Here is a 23,056-nt window from a genome sequence, read left to right on the forward strand (position 1 = left end):
GACATACAGATGGCCAAGAAGCACATGAAAAGCTGCTCAACATCACTAATTATTAGAGAAATGCAAATCAAAACTACAGTGAGGTACCACCTCAGAGCAGTCAGAATGGGCATCATCAGAAAATCTACAAACAACAAATGCTGGAGAGGGTGTGGAGAAAAGGGAACCCTCTCGCACTATTGGTGGGAATGTAAATTGATACAGCCACTATGGAGAACAGTGTGGAGGTTCCTTAAGAAACTAAAAGTAGAATTACCATATGATCCAGCAATCCCACTACTGGGCATATACCCTGAGAAAACCATAATTCAAAAAGACACATACACCCCAATGTTTATTGCAGCACTATTTACAATAGCCAGGTCATGGAAACAAACTAAATGCCCATCTGCAGACGAATGGATACAGAAGATGTGGTACATATATACAATGGAATATTACTCAGCCATAAAAGGAACGAAATTGGGTCATTTGTAGAGACGTTGATGGACCTAGAGACTGTCATACAGAATGAAGTAAGTCTGAAAGAGAAAAACAAATATCGTATGTTAACACATATATGTGGAATCTGAAAAAATGGTACAGATGAACCAGTTTGCAGGACAGAAATTGAGACACAGATGTAGAGAACAAACGTATGGACACCAAGGGGAAAAAGTGGCGGTGGGGGAGGTGGTGTGATGAATTGGGAGATTAGGATTGACATGTATACACTGATATGTATAAAATGGATGACTCATAAGAACCTGCTGCATAAAAAAATAAATAAAATAAAATTCAAAAAAGAAAAAAAAACAGCAATGGTTATTGCACATCTTGAAAATGTGAATTTATTCCACTCTAAAGCCTTCTTACTGGTTTAAATTTCGACAAAACTGTGAAAAAGACTATGATAATGTTCATGCAGGGCCGAGTAGGCATAAAGTGACCCACATCTTTATTATATCAATGACTAGATTGCTATAGATCTCTTTTTAAGAGCTAAGTAATTATTGTGGTAAAAGCATATCATAAAATTTACCACCTTTACCATTTTAAGTGTACAGTTCAGTGTACACTTAACTGTAGTGTTAAGTGTATTGACATTTTTGTGAAACAGGTCTCCTAAGTTTTTTTATCTTACAGAATTGAAACTCTCTACCTATTACACAATTCCCCTTTGTTCTCTCCCTCCAGCCACTGGTATATTTATTTTTTTTAATGTTTATTTTTATTTATTTATTTTGGCTGCACTGGGCCTTAGTTGCAGCATGCGTGCAGGATCTACTTCCCCAACCAGCGATTGAACCTGGCCCCCCTGCATTGGGAGCTCGGAGTCTTACCCATTGGACCACCAGGGAATTCCTCAGCCACTGGTATGTATGTATGTATATATACATATATATATATATATATATACATATATATTACTACTTTAAAGACCTCAGATAAGTAGAATCATACAGTATTTGTCTTTTTGTGACTAGCTTATTTTACTTAGCATAATGGCCTAAAGGTTCATCCATATTGTATCATGTGACAGAATTTCCTTCGTTTTTAAGGCTGCATTGTATTCTAAAGTATATTAAAAAAATAAAGTATGCATATACCTTATTTTATTTATCCATTTATCTGTCAATGGATATTTGGGTTGCTTCTACCTTTTGGCTATCGTGAATAGTGCTGCTATAAGCATGGGTGTGCAAATATCATTTTGAGACTGTGTTTTCAATTCTTTTGGCTATATATTCAGAAGTGGGATTGCTGGTCATATGATAGTTTGAGTCTGAATTTTTTGAGGAACTGCCCTACTGTTTTCCATAGCAGTTGCACCATGTTACAATCCCATCAACTATCGATTGCTTTTAGAGGCTCAACTCTCATGTACATATTAAGATATTGCCTTAAGTACCATAGAGAAGTCAACAGAAACAAAAGCTAGACCATTAGCCTCTCAGATCAATCAGGAGAGTTTAAGTTGATAACTATTACAAAACAGTGATTCATTATGTGTTTTTAATGGAAATATATAATTTAGAGAACTTATTTTTAGATAGCTTTAGTGTAATTAGGCTTGTGTTTTGATTTACATTTTGGCTTTTGTTTAGAAAGACATGGCCATAATACTTATGGATTATTTGAATGTTAAAACTTGAATGCAATATTTCAAATCTACAGAAATAATATAGCAAATATCTAAGTAGTTATAACTCGGCTTGAGCAAAACCATATTTTTAGTATATTCCTTTTTTTTAAAAAAAAATATTTATTTATTTATTTTTTGGCTGCCTTGGGTCTTCGTCGCTGGGTGCGGGCTTTCTCTAGTTGCAGTGAGAGGTGGCTACTCTTCATTGCGGTGCACGGGCTTCTCATTGTGGTGGCTTCTCTTGTCGCAGAGCACGGGATCTAGGCGCGTGGGCTTCAGTAGCTGTGGCACACGGGCTCAGTAGTTGTGTCACACTGGCTCTAGAGCGCAGGCTCAGTAGTTATGGTGCACGGGCTTAGTTGCTCCGTGGGATGTTCCTGGACCAGGGCTCGAACCCGTGTCCCCTGCATTGGCAGGTGGATTCTTAACCACTGCACCACCAGGTAAGTCCCTAGCATATTTCTTGATATCTGTCCCCAGGAGTAGTGCAGTAGGGCAGGAAAAAAACCCCAACAAACATTTCCACTCTTGCTGACCATGACAGCAAGCACAATTGTCTGAAGTCAGAGAAAAGAAACTAGTAAATAAATGAATCCATACTTACTCTTCCTGTAGTTTTTTTTTTTTTTTTTTTGCGGTACGCGGGCCTCTCACTGTTGTGGCCTGTCCCGTTGCGGAGCACAGGCTTCGGACGCGCAGGCTCGGCGGCCATGGCTCATGGGCCCAGCCGCTTCGCGGCATGCAGGATCTTCCCGGACGGGGGCATGAACCCGTGTCCCCTGCATTGGCAGGCAGACTCTCAACCACTGTGCCACCAGGGAAGCCCTGTTCCTGTAGTTTGAGAGGAATCATGGGCTCTGTAGTCTTGCAGACCTGGATTCAAGTCATGGGTTTGCTTCTTGCCAGTTATGTGGCCTTGAGCAAGTTGCTTAACTTATCCCTGCCTCAGTTTCCTCATCTCTAAAATGGAGATAATCATAATACTTCCCAAGATTGTTGGGAGGATCGAAAGAGAAATATGAGCATTTATATATTTACTGTGTATGGTACGTAACACATAGTAAAGCTTCAGTAAATATTAGTAATTACTTGTTTTGTTTACTGAGCACCTACTATATGCCAGTCACTCTTCTAGTGCTGAGAATTTAGCAGTGAACAAGAGAGATATAGACCCCCATGGAGCTTACTTTCTAGTGACAGACGATAAATAAACAAGGTAATTTCAGATAGTGATAGGGACCATGGAGAAAAGATAAGGTATGAGAAGGGGATGGAAGAGCTACTTTAGACGGGAGATGGGGGTCATGGGGGGCCTGCGTGAAGCCTTCAGAACTGAAATTTAACTGAAAGTAGCAGAAGGAATAATTCATTGGAAGGTTTGGAGAGGAGTGTTCAAGAGAGCAGAAAGGGTATTTGCTTAGACCCTGAGGCAAGAAAGCTTGGTTTGTACAAGAAGCACAAAGGAGAACAGGATGGCTGTAGGTGAGGGTAAGGGAGGCTGGAAATGACATCAGAGAGTTGGGAAGGGCAGGCCAAGAAGGGCCTTGTAGATCATAGTAAAGAGCTTGGATTTTATTCTTAAGGGACTGTGAAGACATTGGAGGGTTTTTATTGATAGGAGGTGCAGCATTCTTTGCTCTGGGGAGGTATTTGTGTTCTTTCTTGTAGGTGTGTTTTAGAATTATGTGTATGTGTATGCTTTAGGAAAAACTTTTCTGGGGATACCACATTGGTTACTCATGTGCTCCCCCTGGTGGAGTTGTTGGCTCAGCTTACATGGTTTTGGATAAGCAAAAGCAAAGTAAATGAGCAATTGATCCTTTTAGTCAACAAGCATTTATTGGGTGCCCTCCACGTGCAACGTTCTGTTCTGGTACTGAAATACATCTGGGAACAAAACAGACAAACATGCGTGCCCTCATGGAGCTCACATTCTGGTGGGGGGAGGAAGGGGAGGGAGATGGGGGTGGGGGCAAGATGTTAAACCAAATTCACTAGCAAATTGTTGGACGGGAAAAATGTTATTACAGAAAAATGAAGTGAGGGAACTGGACTAGGAAGTGCAGGGAGGATGGTAATACTTTAATTTTTTTTAAACATCTTTATTGGAGTATAATTGCTTTACAATGGTGTATTAGTTTCTGCTGTATAACGAAGTGAATCAGCTATACATATACATACGTCCCCATATCGCCTCCCTCTTGCGTCTCTCTCCCACCCTCCCTATCCCACCCTTCTAGGTGGTCACAAAGCACTGAGCTGATCTCCCTGTGCTATGTGGCTGCTTCCCACTAGCTATCTATTTTATATTTGGTAGTGTATATATGTCCATGCTACTCTCTCACTTCGTCCCAGCTTACCCTTCTCCCTCCCCGTGTCCTCAAGTCCATTCTCTACGTCTGCATCTTTATTCCTGTCCTGCCCCTAGGTTCTTCAGAACCATTTTTTTTTTAAGATTCCATATATATGTGTTAGCATACAGTATTTGTTTTTCTCTTTCTGACTTACTTCACTCTGTAGGACAGACTCTAAGTCCATCCACCTCACTACAAATAACTCAATTTCGTTTCTTTTTATGGCTGAGTAATATTCCATTGTATATATGTGCCACATCTTCTTTATCTATTCATCTGTTGATGGACACTTAGGTTGCTTCTATGTCCTGGCTATTGTAAATAGTGCTGCAATGAACATTGTGGTGCATGACTCTTTTTGAATTATGGTTTTCTCAGAGTATATGTCCAGTAGTGGGATTGCTGGGTCATATGGTAATTCTATTTTTAGTCTTTTAAGGAACCTCCATACTGTTCTCCATAGTGGCTGTATCAATTTACATTCCCACCAACAGTGCAGGAGGGTTCCCTTTTCTCCACACCCTCTCCAGCATTTGTTTGTACAGTTTTTGGTGATAGCCATTCTGACCGGTATGAGGTGATACCTCATTGTAGTTTTGATTTGCATTCCTCTAATGATTAGTGATGTTGAGCATCCTTTCATGTGTTTGTTGGAAATCTGTATATCTTCTTTGGGGAAATGTCTACTTAGGTCTTCTGCCCATTTTTGGATTGGGTTGTTTGCTTTTTGATATTGAACTGCATGAGCTGCTTGCAAATTTTGGAGATTAATCCTTTGTCAGTTGCTTCACTGGCAAATATTTTCTCCCATTCTGAGGGTTGTCTTTTCATCTTGTTTATGTTTTCCTTTGCTGTGCAAAAGCTTTTAAGTTTCATTAGGTCCCATTTGTTTATTTTTGTTTTTATTTCCATGTCTCTAGGAGGTGGGTCAAAAAGAATCTTGCTGTGATTTATGTCATAGAGTGTTCTGCCTATGATTTCCTCTAAGAGTTTTATAGTGTCTGGCCTTACATTTAGGTCTTTAATCCATTTTGAGTTTATTTTTGTGGGTAATACTTTAATTTCAAATATAGTGTTAGGAAAGTTCTCATTGAGAGGGTGACATTTGAACCAATATGTAAAAGAAGTGATAGGGTGAAAGATGCAGTTATCTGGAGGAAGAACATTCTGGGCAGAGGGATCAGCAAGCACAAATACCCTGAGTCTATGTGCAGGTTAGAAGAATAGCAAAGAGGCCAATGTGCCTTGAAAAGAGGGTTAATGGAAAGAGTAGGAGATGAGGTTATTTGTACTGGGGGGTGTCAAGTCTTGAGGGTCCTCTAGGCTTATGCAGGATTCTGGTTTTCACTTTGAAATAGGAATCCACTGGAGGAGGGACCTGATCTGATTAAGGTTTTAACAGGAGCCCACTGCTGCTGTGTTAATAGACCCTGGAAGGGCAAGTGTATAAAAACAGCAAACAGCCACACATTAACTGTGGCTTATACCAACAGAGGCAGTAAATAGTCATAATCTGGACAGATTTTAAAGGTAGATCCTGCTGAATTTGCTGATGATTTAGATGTATGGTGTCAGAGACAGGAGTCAAGGATCTCGGTAAATGATATTGCTTAGTAAATTGTCATAGGAAAAGGTGATCAAAGAAGATACAGCCAAAAAAGGTAGGAAAAAAACGTACTTTAGAGGTGTATCAACTAATAGTGTTTATTTTTTCTGGATTTTGTGTTATTTATGAAATTTTTAAAACTTGTGATTTCTTTGCTAACACTAAAGATTCATTTTTAGACCTAATATTGTATTTGTAATTGTGGGTTTACTTAAAGAGAGCCCCCGAATTGAATAAACTTCAGGCCCCCACAAAACCTTAATTCAACCCTGCTCCTTTTCCATATTGGGGTAGTAATTTAACGTTAACGAAGCATTTAAAAACCTTGTTTCTGATAAAATTATTACATAAAATATTGTGCACGAAATAGAAGTTAACTGGAAGCTCAATACAATATTAGGAATAAACTAATACCGGAATAAAACCATCACCTTGGGCTAGCCTCCCCTCCAAGTGCCTTCCAGAATTTCCTAGCGATTCTTCCTCCCACAGTTTTTCTAAATCTACCAAATACGTCCAACATTTCACTTTCGCTTTAGAGAGACAGGAATTACACGCAACTTAAAACACCTTCCTGAAACATGAGTGCTGAGTATTTTTTTTTTACCCGTGCTGCTTGGGCCTCAGTGGTACCCAGGCGCCGCATGAACCAACCTACCCGCCCCAAGCACCACCGAGGGGCCGAGAGAGCCGTAACTAGGGGCGGGGCTCCCGGGACGGCCGAGTGGGCGGGGTCTAGGCGCTTCCCCGCCCCTCCACGTGAGGCCTGACACATGCGCCCAAAGGCTTCTGTTGGAACGAGGTGTGGATTGTGTGATGACCCTGGCCGCCAACTTCCGGTTTCTAGGGATGCGCATCCGGGTCACACTAACGCCGCCGTTTCCTGCAGCCGCTTGGTTCCCCTGTGTGTTTGGACCGGTCCCCATGTCCTGCTGTGGGGCCTCTGCAGCTTTTGGGTGAGTCTCCGCTACCGACAGGTTCTGAGTGCGGCCGGTCGAGTACAGCCTGTAGAGGGCCGGGTCAAGTGTTGTGTCCCGGTCCCTGTGGGTGGGGGTTCTCTTTGCCTGTCCCTTGTCCCTGCAATGCTTCCTGAGCTCATTTCATTCCTTCCTTCCGAAACCGGCCTCGCCTCTTTCCCCTCAGCTGAGCCTGTTTTGTCGCCGCTCACCTCTCGCCTTGCTATTTTTCCTCCGCCTCATCCGCCTTTTAAAAGCCCTGGTTTCTTGCCTTTTCGCCTCAGCGCTTCCCTAAGCCACTGCCCATCGGTTTTGCCCCTACTCTCACTTTAGCACCTCTCTTCCCCGACCGTTGATCCTGGGATCTTGCTGTTTTTTCACCCAGCAGGACGGCCCACCTCCTCGTTGTGCTCACTCTGCTCCACTGCGAAACTGAGCCTGTCTCTCTCTGGGGTCCTAGGTCCTGGTTCTCCAACTTCCTTCATCCTTGACCCCTACTCCTCCCGGGACGAGTAGGTGACATTTGTGCTTCGCCTGGGGTTCTCCCTCCTTTTCTTCGCTAGAGGAGGCCTTTGCCCAAGCCCGGATCTGGGCAGATTTACCCGGCCTGGGGGAAGTTTTCCTTAAGGCGCGCTGGGTTAGACTGAACTCTGGTAGTTTCCATGGTTAGGGAACAACAAAGGCGTTCCCAGTTCTTCGCTGGAGCACAGTTTTGGGGGCTTTCGCTAGAGCAGGCTAACAGGTGGCAGGCACTCGGAATTGCTGGTAGATTGGGCTTGTGTCATCTTGTTAATCGACTGGTCATGAGGACGTTCTGTCATTTTCTTGTTCTCTGTCCCATGAGAATGGATATGCACAGCTGAGGCAAAAATGCGGATGTTCTGGGATGATCAGCTCTTGTTTTCTGCATGGGCTTTACTTACAGGACAGTTGCTATGTTGGAGGACAGAGTTTCTTGGGAGATTATTAGCCCCAGACTTTTAAGCTTATTGACAAAAATTTTAGTGAACTGTTACTGAAAAAAATTCTGCTAGAGTTCATTATAGTAATTTCGAAGTACATTTTCTTTAGTTGAACTCAGTGTGCATGTGTATCTTTATCTTTGCTTCTTATACATTGTTTCTTCATTGTTACTGTATTGACAAGTTTTCTGTTTTTCTTCATAGACCAGACATTACATCTCTTTATTACTTAGCATATTCTTCTGACTTTTTTTCTTTACTGTTTTCACCGTCTTGAAACCATCTTTTTCTCATTTTGAGACTTCAGTTTCTCGTAAATTTCTTAAATGTCTCTGTAGGCTTTTAGTCATCTCTAAAATGAAGCGATTAGTTTTAATAAGGGTTAGTGTCCTGTTTTCCAAAATTTGTTATCTGAGGTATATTTTGAGACACAGAGTTGGATAATTTTTATTTTTGGCTTTCCAATATTTATGGTGTATTTCTAGCATTTGATTACAAATGTTTTTGTGTGATCAGTTTCTGTTCTCATGTAAATTGTGCTCTAAAATTTAGTACTTCAGTGAACAGAATAAATACAGCTTTTAGCATATGCTTTTCTTTTGACTGATAAGTTATAGAAAAGTCTCCCTCATTATATGAGACATATACATATGCAAACATAGCATAGACCTTGGTGTATTCCAAAATTGGGCTGATCCCTTCAGCTATTTTTAGCAAAGGACTTTGGAGCTTGGCCGTATTAGTCCTAGAAGCCACAGAGAAGGACCCTTCTGGTTGGCTTTCAGGAATTATTTCACTGCTGAGGGAAGCCCTTTTGAAAGCTCCTTACTAGTACTTCCTCGAACCCAGCACCTACATTGGAAACTCTAGCTTCTGTTCATCCTGGCCTCATCATTTCCCAATCTTTAGAAATTAACCCCAATGAATATGGGCTGACTCTCATGTTTTCTTACCTCCAGGCTGGTGGACCCTTTTTTTTTTGTACATACATACCCATATTTGGATTGCTGCAAGGCCCTCTTTCAGCCTTTTTCATTTCTGAACTTTTTACTTCTTCAGCATGCCTGTTTAAATCTAGATTGATTTCTATAGTTCACAGCTGGAGGGAACCGTAAGAGTTCAAACTTATCCCTTTATTTTACAAAATACGGAAATCAGGGTTTAAAGTGGTGGTGTTTTCCCCAACGTCATTATTCACAAATAAGTCCTGTTCATGTGTTTAGAGAAATGGGTTTTAGTTCTTTCAAAGCTGTAGGCTGGAGAGCACAATATTGTATTTAGTGGTTCATTTCAATAAATTTATGTCGTAGGAATAAACGTTTTAGGTTAAGAAATCTATGATGCAGAATTTAAAATTCAAGGCTGAAGTCATTTTGCCTTCAAAGAGGGACTCCAGAAAGAAACTGTTGTACAGAAGTAGAAGTTGAAAAGTCTTAGGGAGTCTCTTTCTCTCTCTCTTTTCTTCTAAAATCTCTTTGGCCTATTATGATACAAATTCTGCATAAAAGCTCTTACATGAAACGAACATCCTGTGGTCTCATTGGAGCAGTTGTATTCATGGTCCTATTGTTTGTACAGAACAGTGATAGACTTTCTAATTACTGAAAAGCCTACACCTCATGCTTAGCTGCCAAAGGAAAAAATATCGCTAGAGACAACATAGTGTATGTGTTTTTAAAGCTCAGGAGAGGAATGACTGTCGGTTTTCTATAAAAATTTCTGCTTTAGTTTGGCAAAGTCTTAGTTTGTAACCCTGATGGCTCAATTTAAAATACATTTATGCGTATTAGTTTTATGCCTGCAGGGTTTTTTTGTTTGATTATTTTTGATTGTTATTTTTTGTCATTTTACTTGCTACTGTACTTTGTTTTACATGCTTTAATTTTTATCCTTGAACCCTAGGATATGTTTTAAGGAAAATGCAGTTTTAAAAATTTAAAATTTTTACAGTGTCCTGGTCATTTGTACCTCGCGGTGTGATGGTTTCTGTGATCTGCCTAAGCCATTCCATGACTTCATTCTTTTTGTTTTGTTTACAGACAAAAGGCTCATAGAACTTCTTTTTTGGTAGTTGTCTAAAAGATTTTTGTGTTCTGCATATAATAGCAGGATATTTTAACTTCTTTGTGATTTAAATGGAGGAAGAATAGTTCAGAATTGTTCAACATAGAATATAGTTCAACATAGGAATAGTTCCAAATGTATTTAAGGATATTAAGAATAGTTTTTTTTTTCCAATACATTCATTTAATTGGTTTATACCAAGGGGCCGAATTGTAATATTTATAGTAAAGTGGGAAAATATGTGGACTTTCTATCTGCGGATTAACTTAAAAATACAGGTGCATGTTCTCGTACAGAATATATGGCTTAAGCAAAAACTGCCTTATTATGTTTTATTGGCAGAGAACACAGCAAACAGCAGCGACATGATCATCTTGATGTTTTTATTTGATCCCATTAACCTAAGTCCCAGGGTATCTAATTATTAAATGTAGAAATAATTCGGGTATTTTCTCTATTATTTATAGTATATTAAAAAGGATATTTGAAATATGGGCTTCATAAAATTTATCTTTGCTATTTTCCCCTTTTAAATATGTAGTAGTATTTTAAACCAGAAGAGGAACTGTAGATAGTGCTGACTTATTGTAAGTTAATTAACAGATTAGCCCAAGGCGGTCAGCGCTTAATATCTTAAAGATCTTGCTACAGATTGTGTTGGATGCACTTTAACTTATTAGCTTGGTTAATATTTGTACTAGTTAAATTTGTTTTTATTCCCTAGGAAATAAAAACAAATAGTTTTATAGTAGTTAGGAAATAGTAATAATCTTTGTAATACATTCCTTTCAGCAAATTTTTTTATTGGATACCTACTATGCACAGTTATATTACATATATAGACAGTTCATATGAACTAGGTGACATTATACAAGGCTGACATTTACACTTAGATTCTGAATTTGACTTTATTTGTATATATCTGAATTAAACTATAAGACTAAACATAACCTGCATCACCAGGGTGTAGGGAAAAAGAAAGACTTAACATATTAGAATGAAAATAAGCTTTATTTAATCCTAAAAAGGTGTCAATTCTTATCAGTACAACGGCATATGATTTTTTTAACTAGATTTTATGATTTTCTATTTTCAAAACACTCAGTGATTTCATTATTTGAGTTTAAGGTTCTTGCATTAATCTGTATCACAGCTTAATTAATATAAATAAAGTCATGTTCTTTATACATACAATTAAATAATTTTCATTTGGGAAACTTTTTCACAACTGAACTGTAAAAGTCTGTAGTGGTAAAGCAGTAATTTTTTTAAAAAAGCACATTTTGTGTAGCACTTACTCTGTGCCAGGAATTACCAAGTGGCTTACATATAGTATTAACGCTTTAATCCTTACAGCACTATGAAGTAAGTATTATATTTATCTCCATTTACAAATGAGAAAACCAAGGCACAGAAGTTACACAGTTTGCCCAAAGTAACACAGCAAGTTGGCAGGAGAGGTGGATTTGAACTTAGTTTTTCTAGCTCCAGAGTTCATGACCTTTTTGTACAAAGTTCTACTAGTTTAATGATTTCTTCCTTCATAGGTTAAAACAGTTAAAAAATCCAGTTTCTCTGAAACATAGAAGAATACTGCATTTGGTTGGGAACTTTAGAGAGGGGTTTTACCTGGTCCTTTTATAAATGCTGGCTTAAGGCAAATTGCAAACCCTTTACTACCTAGGTTTCTTAGATGGCAAAAACCACATATTAAGAAAGCAAGTAATATCCATATCCTTCCCTCTTAAAAAAATTATCATATGGAAGTCAATTACTTTTGAGTTATTTGGAGAAAAGGCAGTTTATTTAATAAAATGCATTCTATGTTACTAAAATGTTTACCCCTTGACATTAATTTTTTCCCTTTCTCTGATTTGCAGAATATTAAATAAATTTATGTAATAGTCTTGAACTCTGAAATCTTACTGTCCCCAATATGAATTTAGCAACTTTGAAATATAAAACAGAAGACTAAAGCTGAAATTTCTGACTTATCTCTAGTCTCATTTCGAGATTTGAAATATTTCAGAATTTAACAACTTTGAAATATAAAACAGAAGACTAAAGCTGAAATTTCTGACTTACCTCTAGTCTCATTTCGAGATTTGGAAATTTGTACAAAATTAAGTGCATCCATTTCTTTAGGACTAACATGTTTAGAGTAATATATTTAAATTAGTCTTTTTATTTTTACTTTAGAAAAGAGGAGGTGTACTTTCATAAAACAATTCCTTTTTAAATAAAAATGCAAATAGTCATTTAGAATATTGTTAATCATATTACTATTACTTTTTTGTACTTTTATTATTTCCAGATTTAAAAATTTTGTTGCATCTCTAAGGGAAGGAGATGATTTTATATCAGTTGAGTGCAGCTTAATGGAAGAGCCTGGGACTTACATGTGATAAGAAGTTATTTTTCTGAGTATTTTTGAATACACTTGAGAATCATGGAATCTGGTTAACAAAAAAACTACCATTGTTTCTAGTCAGAAGTGACACTTGGTTAGGGATACTACTTATTTTCACTCTTATATACTATTAACCCCCCTTTATTAATTCAGACATGTTAATTAAGTGCACTGATTTTTAATAGTAGCTTTTGTCTTGATTTTTTTTTTCTCTGTCAGAAAAGTATTGTTATTGAGGTGAAAAGTGTAAGCTTTGCTATGATGATTTACTTACTGGTATTTAGAATGTTCTTTACTTTGATTTAAACATTTGATTTTTATTTCAAAAGCAACTCTCTTTTATATGTGGGTTTGGTAATCAGTTTATTTTCTAAAATTTCAATAGTTTCCTTTCACCTGAAATTTAATAATGTAGCAGTTACTGAATTTAGGAAAATTGGTAGTTTGTTGCTATCAGCACTGTTACTATGGGAATAAATTAGAATGATTAGCTCTTAGGTGGAATTGAACTTATTCTTTAGTTTCCATAGTAGTTGAAAAAGATTTAGGTCAGATTCACCTGTTGTTCCTCCTTTTTTCAAAATAAGAGGGCATTTTAATTTAGCACAACGATGTTAATTTTTTCCTACTAGATTGATTATATTAATATGATAATCTCACTCTCTTTACTGACAGCATAATCCAAAATGCGTGTGTGTGACTTTTTCTTGAAATATTTCAGAATTTAGAGAACATTTTAGGATACAAAAGAGTACATACATATCTTATTAAAAAACATACCCTAGTAATCAGTGTGTTATTACTTCACTGAGTTTTTCAAATCTGTTTTTCCTTTTCATCAGTTTTTAACTTTGCTATAGGTTAGGAAGCAGTGATTAGATAACATTAAAAAATAAGTGTTCTTGAGAGTGAGTACTAGAGCTTTTGCTTATGCACCATCTGTCATATTAGTGTGGTATTTAATAGCTAGATGAACTGAAAATCTTTGCTTTATCTCATTTCTGTTTATCTCCTGTTAGTAATATTTATTTAGTGTTGGTACCTCTCATTCGGTGAAATTGTTGCTTATTTGGAATAACTGTGGTGAACTATTGATTCTTACCCAGATGGTTCCTTTTTCCTTTTTTGTTCATTTTCAGAGGCTTGCCTTTAAAAAACTGTAATTTAGAGAACCACTAAAACTTTGAGTGTTCTTTCATATGTAGCTTGAAGTGGATATTTCCCTCCTTTTTGACTGGTCAGTTTTTTTATTTTTAAAAAATATTTATTTTGGCTGCACGGGGTCTTAGTTGCAGTGTGCGGGATCTTTAGTTGTGGCATGCGGAATCTAGCTCCCTGACCAGGGGTCAAACCTGGCCCCCATGCATTGGGAGCACGGAGTCTTAACCACTGGACCACCAGGGAAGTCCCTGGTCAGTTTCTTAAAGTCTTTGGGTAAAATGGCATTCAAACTTTTTTGATCACAACCCCACTATAAGATGCATTTTTCATTGTCATCCAGTACTTATACACATATATGTACATATTAATATTTAAAATTGAAACAGACGTTTCATGAAACAATATTTATTTTTACTATTGGTGATGCATTGTAATGTTTTCTATTTATTTTGTTTAATTGCATTTCATTCAAAACAAACTGTTGGTATCCACTAAATGGATATGATAACCCAGTAATGTGTTGAACCTGCAGTTTGAAAAATTCTAGTGACTGCTAGATTTTTTCCAATATTGTTTTTTGGGAATTGGAGATGTTTGGGTTTGTTAGTTTTTTTTTCACTGAAATATATCTTGATTTTCTTAATCTTTTAACCTAAATAATTGTGCAGAACAGTTGAGAGAGGGAGATGTTGCCCCAATTATTGTTACTGTCACCTCTGTCCTTTACTCTGTGTCTAGGCACATCATTTCAAAAACTGCAGTGATACAGAATCATGAGGTTGACAACGCTTGGTCATGTGTAGAGCTTTTATCATTAGAATCCTTTTCTAGTTTCCATCTGACAGTCAAAGTTTAGTTTGATTAAGTTCCTTTCACAAACCTTGCTCCTGTTCTTGGCAACTAGTCAAAAGGTTACAAAGCTGCTTTATTCTGCTTTTTTCTGGCCCCATTCCAGTCTTTGTAAACCAAGAAAAGAGAGCCAAGGAGTGAAGCAGTTTTCCTTCTGTGTATATAGTCAGGTCAAAGTAACACAATTGAAGAGTCATTAGGATTTGTTACAGTGGACCGTATTTATTTATTATCCTGATTTCATTTCCTCTAATCATAAAGGGGGAAAGATGGTAGAGATATCAACAGTTCCTAGCATATCACAGCTATTAGAGTGAGGCAGGGTCAGCAGGCATACACTACTGTTTTTACCACTACCTCCTCTTAACACGTAATGAGCACTTCCTCTGTGCCAGGCACTATTTAAAGCATTTCTCTTGTATTAACTCATATTTATTTGGGAGGCCTGGGGGAAGAACGAGAATGAGAAAGAAGAAAGAAGAAAACTGGCTTTCTTAGTATCTTCTCATTACCTGGCTTGTGAGTTCTGGCTATTGGTGACTGTAGCATGACATAGCATACATTTTTTTAAAATAAATTAATTAATTATTTTTGGCTGCATTGGGTCTTCGTTGCTGTGCGCAGGCTTTTTCTAGTGGCGGTGAGCTGGGGCTAACTCTTCGTTGCAGTGCATGGGCTTCTCATTGCGGTGGCTTCTCTTGCTGCGGAGCACGGGCTCTAGGCACGCAGGCTCAGTAGTTGTGGCTCGCAGGCTCTAGAGCACAGGCTCAGTAGTTGTGGCGCACGGGCTTAGTTGCTCCGCAGCATGTGGGATCTTACCAGACCAGGGATCGAACCAGTGTCCCCTGCATTGGCAGGCGGATTCTTAACTACTGTGCCACCAGGGAAGTCCCAGCATATATTTTTAACTTGGCCAGCTTTTTAAAATCATTAGTCCTGTCTGTGATGTTCTGTACTTAGGCACGAAGCTATGGTTTAAAACCTCAGGCTTTGAAGGTAGGCTGCCTGGGCTTGAATTCCACGTTGGTGAGTTATTAGGTATATGACCTTGGTTGAGTTACTCTCTACGCTTCAGTTTTCTCATCTGTAAAATGGTGATAATAGTAAACAGTACATATCTTATAGACTTATTGAGAGGATTAAAAGAGTTAATATACGTAAAGTACTTAGAACAGTGGCCGACCCATAAAAAACATTACATAAATGTTAGCTATTAGTAACTCACAACTCACAGTTGGATCTCCTGAAAGCATTTGTGACCATGATGAGTTCATATTTGCTAAGTAACAGGACGTGATTGATATTCAATGTTTTATTGCCCAGGAGCTTGAAAACAGCTTTCCTTGAGGACTTGGAAGGAAGTTCTTGTGCAGAGTGTTGGAATCAAAGCCAGGGACAGAGTATCAGCTACAGGCCCAACTGGTTTAATCTTTCACAGGAATCTCTTGTTATTTGGACCTTACCTTTTTTGTTGTTGTTGTTGGGTTTTGTTTTGTTTTGTTTTAAAGATTTTTTTTTGATGTGGATCATTTTTAAAGTCTTTACTAAATTTGTTACAGTATTGCATCTGTTTTTTTTTTTTTTGGCCTTTGGCTGTGAAGCATGTGGGATCTTAGCTCCCCCACCAGGGATTGAACCTGCACCCCCTGCATTGGAAGGTGAAGTCTTAACCACTGGACCTCCAAGGAAGTCCCTGGACCTTACCTTTAGTAATTTTAATATTTTGCCCTTTGAAAAACTAAGAGGAACTAGTTAATGAATTGACTTTCACTCAGGACCACATTTCTGTCCTGAGTCTGTTTAGCTTATGTGTAAGATATTTCTTTATTTTATCTTTCTTTTAACAGTTATATCATTCCTAACTATGTGCCAGACACTATTCTAAGAGCTTTATAGATATTAACTCATTTAAACCTATGACAAGTTTATGAGAAAAACACTAATTATTATTTTTCCCATTTTACAGATGAAGTAAATGAGGCTCAGAAAAGTTAAATAACTTGTCTAAGCTCCCACACCACTCATCAGTGCCAGAACTGGGATTTGAACCTAAGAGTCAGACTCCAGAGTTCATGCTTCAAGCTTGCCAAGCCTGCCTCTTACAGAGATGAATTATGTTGAAAAGGGTAAAATAGCAAGTGTTAAAAGTTACTTCACTGTTCTTTACTCTGTGTACTGAATGACAGCACTGAAATTATGTGTGATGGTGTTTTGGCTGATGGAGTTTTGAAGGAATAAATAAATTCAAAGTAAAATATTAATAAAAGATCTGTACTTAGATTTTATAGTTCTGAGAGCTAAAGACGTGCATTTCAAAAGACTCAGTTCTGTTAATATAGCATGTAGTAAGTTTTGTTCAAATACTGGATAGTGGATTGATAGAAACATGTGATGGATAGATATATAGAATGCTATATAGAATTTTGATTTTAGAAAATGGGTAGTATAGACACATTTATAGAACATTCATGTTGGAGTATACCATGTGTCAGGCCACAGCACCTATAGAAAAAAATGTGATTCTCTTAGAAATGTTAACTTTAGATTAAAGGAGGGTGGAGATAAAGTTTTGGAGGCTGAGAGTTTTATGGAGTCTGGATCTCCATGCATTAGAGAAGCTCTTATGCTTTGTGACTGACACGTTACTAAAAACTGAAGAGAGGTCCAAAGAGGGTTGGAAGGAATGTAGTAGAACTGTTGGATTATTATTAAGGTCATTTTGACACTCTAATTCAGATGAAGTCATTCCTTCTCAATACTTTATACTGTGGTTTTGGAATTTTTCCTGTGGAACGCTATCTCCTAATTTTATTGGAAGCTTGTGGGGAAAAGTTTGTGTTAAATTTTTTTTTAAATTTATTTTATTATTTATTTTTGGCTGCGTTGGGTCTTCGTTGCTGTGCGTGGGCTTTCTCTAGTTGCAGCGAGCAGGGGCTACTCTTTGTTGCGGCGTGCGGGCTTCTCATTGCGGTGGCTTCTCTTGTTATGGACCACGGGCCCTAGGCACGTGGGCTTCAGTAGTTGTGGCACATGGGCTCAGTAGTTGTGGCTTGCGGGCTCTAGAGCGCAGGCTCAGTAGTTGTGGCACACAGGCTTAGTTGCTCGACAGCATGTGGGATATTCCTGGACCAGGTCGCTTGAACCCGTGTCCCCTGCATTCGCAGGCAGATTCTTAACCACTGCACCACCAGGGAAGCCCTGTGTTAATTTTTATTAAGGATAATTTTACAGACGACTTCAAAGGATGATTTTCCAAGAAGTAAGGTTAGAAATTGTAAAAACAGTTCTTTTCGGAGAATCTATTCCTGATAAAATATTTTTTCCTGTTAAGAATTTGGTATAGTCTAAGTGTATTTTTTAAAAAATTCTTTCTCAGTGAGTTCTGATAGTATTCTGTTTAGTGTAAAGTTGCTATAAATATTCCTACAGCTGACAGTACCATGATGTGTTAGTCATGCCTCTCAAATAAAGTAGCCAGAAGAATTCACCAACTTTACCACAGTCAGTTGGCTGGGCTGTTTATTTATGGAGGGAGTTAACCAACATGGTGATGGCTTTTGTCCGTCCACAGGAAGTCCAGCAGAGAAGGTATGGTTGTTTGCAGTTTTTTTGGCCACAGAAATGTGATTTGTGCTGATGCCTGAATTGTGAGAGCTAAAAGGCTCTCTTAGGGTTACTTTAAAGGGAGCCTTAAAGGAGGTCAGTTGCGTGCAGGTCTGCTGGATATTTGTGTCTACTTAGCAGGACTCTTGAGTACAGAGGACTCTGAGTGAATGTGTTAGTAGATAAGTTAGGTAAGTTTTTTTAAAGGTAGTACTTGAGAAAGATTGCCATCAGCTGATAGACTTCAGTGAATTTCTGAAAGATAGGAAACAGTGAGATTGGATTGATAGAGAAACTAGGAGAAGAAATCACATCGGAAAGTATGTGTAGAAGTTTCAGAAATATACCAGACTCCAAGTAAATGAATATGAAGAACGGAAGAGTGCCTGGAGTAGTCATCAGTTTCCCGGCCCTTGCTCTATTTTGAGCTTCTGGTGTTTGTCCCCTGGATAAAGCCCAGAGAAATGCTTTCCAAACATATGGAACAATCTGGGGAGGGCTTTCCTTATAGTCTCTTCTCCCCGTGGCATTTAGTATATATAAATCAAATCATGTCATTATCTTGCTTGAAGCACCCATTACCTCCCCAAACTGCTTATCATGTGTTACAAGGCTGTGTGTGACCTGGCCCTTGTCTGCTTCTCAGGACTCATTTCCTACCACTTATTCACTTACTAACATCAGCCTTTTTGCTATTTCTCAAACACATCAGGATGTTTTCCTTTTAGTTTCTTTACACTTGTTTCCTTCTGAAGGCCCTCTTTTACATCTTTGTATAGTTTTCTACTTTTGATTATTCACATCTTTGCTGAAATGTTGTTACCACCTCAGAGAAATTATCACCAAATCTGAAATAGCTCCCCTTTAGTCATGCTCTCCTCCTTCCTTTGTTTTATTTATTTACTTATTATATTTTTGGTAACAGCTTTATTGAGATATAATTCACATACCATACAATTTACCTATTTAAAGTATATAATTCATTGGTGTTGACTACATTCACAGAGTTGTGAAACCATCACCACAACCAATTTTATTTGTTTTTTGAATTTTATTTTATCTTTTTATACAGCAGGTTCTTATTAGCTATCTATTTTGTACATATTAGTGTATATTTGTCAATCCCAATCTCCCAATTCATCCCGCCACCACCACGCCACCACTTTCCCCGTTGGTGTCCATATGTTTGTTCTCTACATCTGTGTCTCTATTTCTGCCCTGCAAAGTGGTTCATCTGTACCATTTTTCTAGGTTCCACATATATGTGTTAATATACGATATTTGTTTTTTCTTTCTGACTTACTTGACTCTGTATGACAGTCTAGATCCATCCACGTCTCTGCAAATGACCAAATTTCGTTCCTTTTTATGGTTGAGTAATATTCCATTGTATATATGTACCACATATTCTTTATGCATTCGTCTGTTGATGGGCATTTAGGTTGCTTCCATGACCTAGCTATTGTAAATAGTGCTGCAGTGAACATTGGGGGGGTGCATGTGTCTTTTTGAATTATGGTTTTCTCTGGGTATATGCCCAGTAGTAGGATTGCTGGGTCATATGGTAATTCTAGTTTTAGTTTTTTAAGGAACCTCCATACTGTTCTCCATAGTGGCTGTATCAATTTACATTCCCACCAACAGTGCAAGAGGGTTCCCTTTTCTCCACACCCTCTCCAGCATTTGTTGTTTATAGCTTTTCTGATGATGCCCATTCTAACTGGTGTGAGGTGATACCTCATTGTAGTTTTGATTTGCATTTCTCTAATAATTAGTGATGTTGAGCAGCTTTTCATGTGCTTCTTGGCCATCTGTATGTCTTCTTTGGAGAAATGTCTCTTTCGGTCTTCTGCCCATTTTTGGATTGGGTGGGGGTTTTTTTGATACTGAGCTGCATGAGCTGCTTGTAAATTTTGGAGATTAAGCCTTTGTCACTTGCTTAATTTGCAAATATTTTCTCCCATTCTGAGGGTTGTCTTTTCATCTTGTTTATGTTTTCCTTTGCTGTGCAAAAGCTTAGAAGTTTCATTAGGTTGCATTTGTTTATTTTTGTTTTTATTTCCCTTTCTCTAGGAGGTGGGTCAAAAAGGATCTTCCTGTGTTTTGTGTCATAGAGTGTTCTGCCTATGTTTTCCTCTAAGATTTTTATAGTGTCTGGCCTTACATTTAGGTCTTTAATCCATTTTGACTTTATTTTTGTGTATGGTGTTAGGGAGTGTTCTAATTTCATTCTTTTACATGTAGCTGTCCAGTTTTCCCAGCACCACTTACTGAAGAGACTGTCTTTTCTCCATTGTATATCTTTGCCTCCTTTGTCATAGATTAGTTGACCATAGGTGCATGGGTTTATCTCTGGACTGTCCATCCTGTTCCATTTATCTGTATTTCTGTATTTGTGCCAGAACCACATTGTCTTGATTACTGTAGCTTTGTAGTATAGTCTGAGGTCAGGGAGTCTCATTCCTCCAGCTCTGTTTTTTTCACTCATGACTGCTTTGGCTGTTCGGTGTCTTTTGTGTTTCCATACAAATTTTAAGATTTTTTTGTTCTAGTTCTGTAAAAAATGCCATTGGTAATTTGATAGGGATTGCATTGAATCTGTAGATTGCTTTGGGTATTATAGTCATTTTCACATTATTGATTCTTCCAATCCAAGAACATGGTATACCTCTCCATCTGTGTGTAATCATCTTTAATTTCTTTCATCAGTGTCTTGTAGTTTTCTGCATATAGGTCTTTTGTCTCCCTAGACAGGTTTATTCCTAGGTATTTTATTCTTTTTGTTGCAGTGGTAAATGGGAATGTTTCTTTAATTTCTCTTTCAGATTTTTCATCATTAGTATATAAGAATGCAAGAGATTTCTGTGCGTTAATTTTGTATCCTGCAACTTTACCAAATTCATTGATTAGCTCTACTAGTTTTCTGGTGAAATCTTTAGGATTCTCTGTGTATAGTATCATGTCATCTGCAAACAGTGACAGGTTTACTTCTTCTTTTCCAATTTGTATTCCTTTTATTTCTTTTTCTTCTCTGATTGCCTTGGCTAAGACTTCCAAAACTATGTTGAATAATAGTGGTGAGAGTGGACGTCCTTGTCTTGTTCCTGATCTTAGAGGAAATATTTTCAGTGTTTCACCATTGAGAATGATGTGTGCTTTGTGTTTGTTGTATATGGCCTTTATTATGTTGAGGTAGGTTCCCTCTGTGCCCACTTTCTGGAGAGTTTTTATCATAAATGGGTGTTGAATTTTGTCAAAAGCTTTTCCTGCATCTGTTGAGATGACCACATGGATTTTATTTTTCAAATTGTTAATGTGGTGTATCACATTGATTAATTTGCATATATTGAAGAATGCTTGCATCCCTGGGATAAATCCTGCTTGATCATGGTGTATGATCCTTTTACTGTGTTCTTGGACTGTTTGCTAGTATTTTGTTGAGGATTTTTGCATCTATATTCATGAGTGATATTGGTCTGTAATTTTCTTTTTCTGTAGTATCTTTGTCTGGTTTTGGTATCACAGTGATTGTGGCCTCATAGAATTAGTTTGGGAGTGCTCCTTCCTCTGCAATTTTTTGGAAGAGTTTGAGAAGGATGGGTGTTAGCTCTTCTCTAAATGTTCGATAGAATTAACCTGTGAAGGCATCTGGTCCTGGACTTTTGTTTGTTGGAAAATTTTAAATTACAGTTTCAATTTCATTACTTGTGATTGGTCTGATCACATTTTCTGTTTCTTCCTGGTTCAGTCTTGCAAGGTTGCACCTTTTTAAGAACTTGTGCATTTCTTCCAGGTTGTCCATTTTATTGGCACAGAGTTACTTGTAGTAGTCTCTTATGATGCTTTGTATTTCTGTGGTGTCCATTATAACTTCTTTTTCATTTCTAATTTCATTGATTTGAGACCTCTCTTTTTCTTGATGAGTTTGGCTAAAGGTTTATCAGTTTTGTTTATCTTCTCTAAAACCCAGCTTTTAGTTTTATTGATCTTTGCTATTGTTTTCTTTGTTTCTATTTCATTTATTTCTGCTCTGACCTTTTAGATTTCTTTCCTTCTACTAACTTTGGGTGTTGTTTGTTCTTCTTTCTCTAGTTCCTTTAGGTGTAAAGTTAGATTGTTTATTTGAGATTTTTCTTGTTTCTTGAGGTAGACTTCTATTGCTATAAACTTCCCCCCTTAGAACTGCTTTTTCTGCATCTCATAGGTTATGGATTGTCCTGTTTTCATTGTAATTTGTCTCCAGGTATTTTTTGATTTCCTCTTTGATTTCTTCGATGATCTCTTGGTTATTTAATAATGTATGGTTTAGCCTTCATGTGTTTATGTTTTTTACGTTTTTTTCCTGTGATTGATTCCTAGTCTCATAGCGTTGTGGTCAGAAAAGATGCTTGATATGATTTCAGTTTTGTTAAATTTACCAAGCCTTGATTTGTGATACAAGATGTGATCTATCCTGGAGAATGTTCCGTGCGCACTTGAGAAGAAAGTGTAATCTGCTGTTTTCGGATGGAAGGTCCTATAGATATCAGTTATACCTATCACGTCTATTGTGTCATTTAAAGCTTGTGTTTCCTTATTAATATTCTGTCTGGATAATCTGTCCATTGGTGTAAGTGAGGTGTTAAAGTCCCCCACTATTATTGTGTTACTGTCGATTTCCTCTTGTTGCCTTATGAATTGAGGTGCTCCTGTGTTGGGTACATATATATTTATAATTGTCATATCTTCTTCTTGGATTGATCCGTTGATCATTATATAGTGTCCTTCCTTGTCTCTTGTAACATTCTTTATTTTAAAGTGTATTTTATCTGATATGAGTATTGCTACTCCAGCTTTCTTTCTTTTTATTTTTAATTAAAAAAAATTTTTTTTTTTGCGGTACGCGGGCCTCTCACTGTTGTGGCCTCTCCCGTTGCGGAGCACAGGCTCTGGACGCGCAGGCTCAGCGGCCATGGCTCAGGGGCCC

At 37.7% G+C, this 23,056-nt stretch overlaps 1 protein-coding gene across 9 annotated transcripts in view; it reads left to right on the forward strand.

Moving 5' to 3' along the window:
- Nucleotides 1–23,056, forward strand: part of EYA3 (EYA transcriptional coactivator and phosphatase 3) — a 139,928-nt gene that overhangs the window by 27,339 nt on the left and 89,533 nt on the right. For 2 of the 9 annotated variants that reach the window (XM_089897912.1, XM_089897918.1), the window contains 2 exons: nt 1,244–1,355; nt 16,454–16,613. The exons of 3 other annotated variants lie outside the window; for them this stretch is intronic. The gene's annotated coding sequence lies outside the window, so the exon portion shown is untranslated. Of the gene's footprint in view, nt 1–1,243; nt 1,356–6,926; nt 7,042–16,453; nt 16,614–23,056 lie in introns of those variants that run through there. 4 more of the 9 variants (XM_022551992.2, XM_089897921.1, XM_089897925.1 and 1 more) reach the window with 4 other exon arrangements.

The sequence above is a fragment of the Delphinapterus leucas genome, chromosome 1, assembly GCF_059928025.1.
Source record: "Delphinapterus leucas isolate spDelLeu-1000000601 "Yukka" chromosome 1, BTC_Dleu_Yukka2, whole genome shotgun sequence".
NCBI classification, from domain to species: Eukaryota; Metazoa; Chordata; class Mammalia; order Artiodactyla; family Monodontidae; genus Delphinapterus; species Delphinapterus leucas.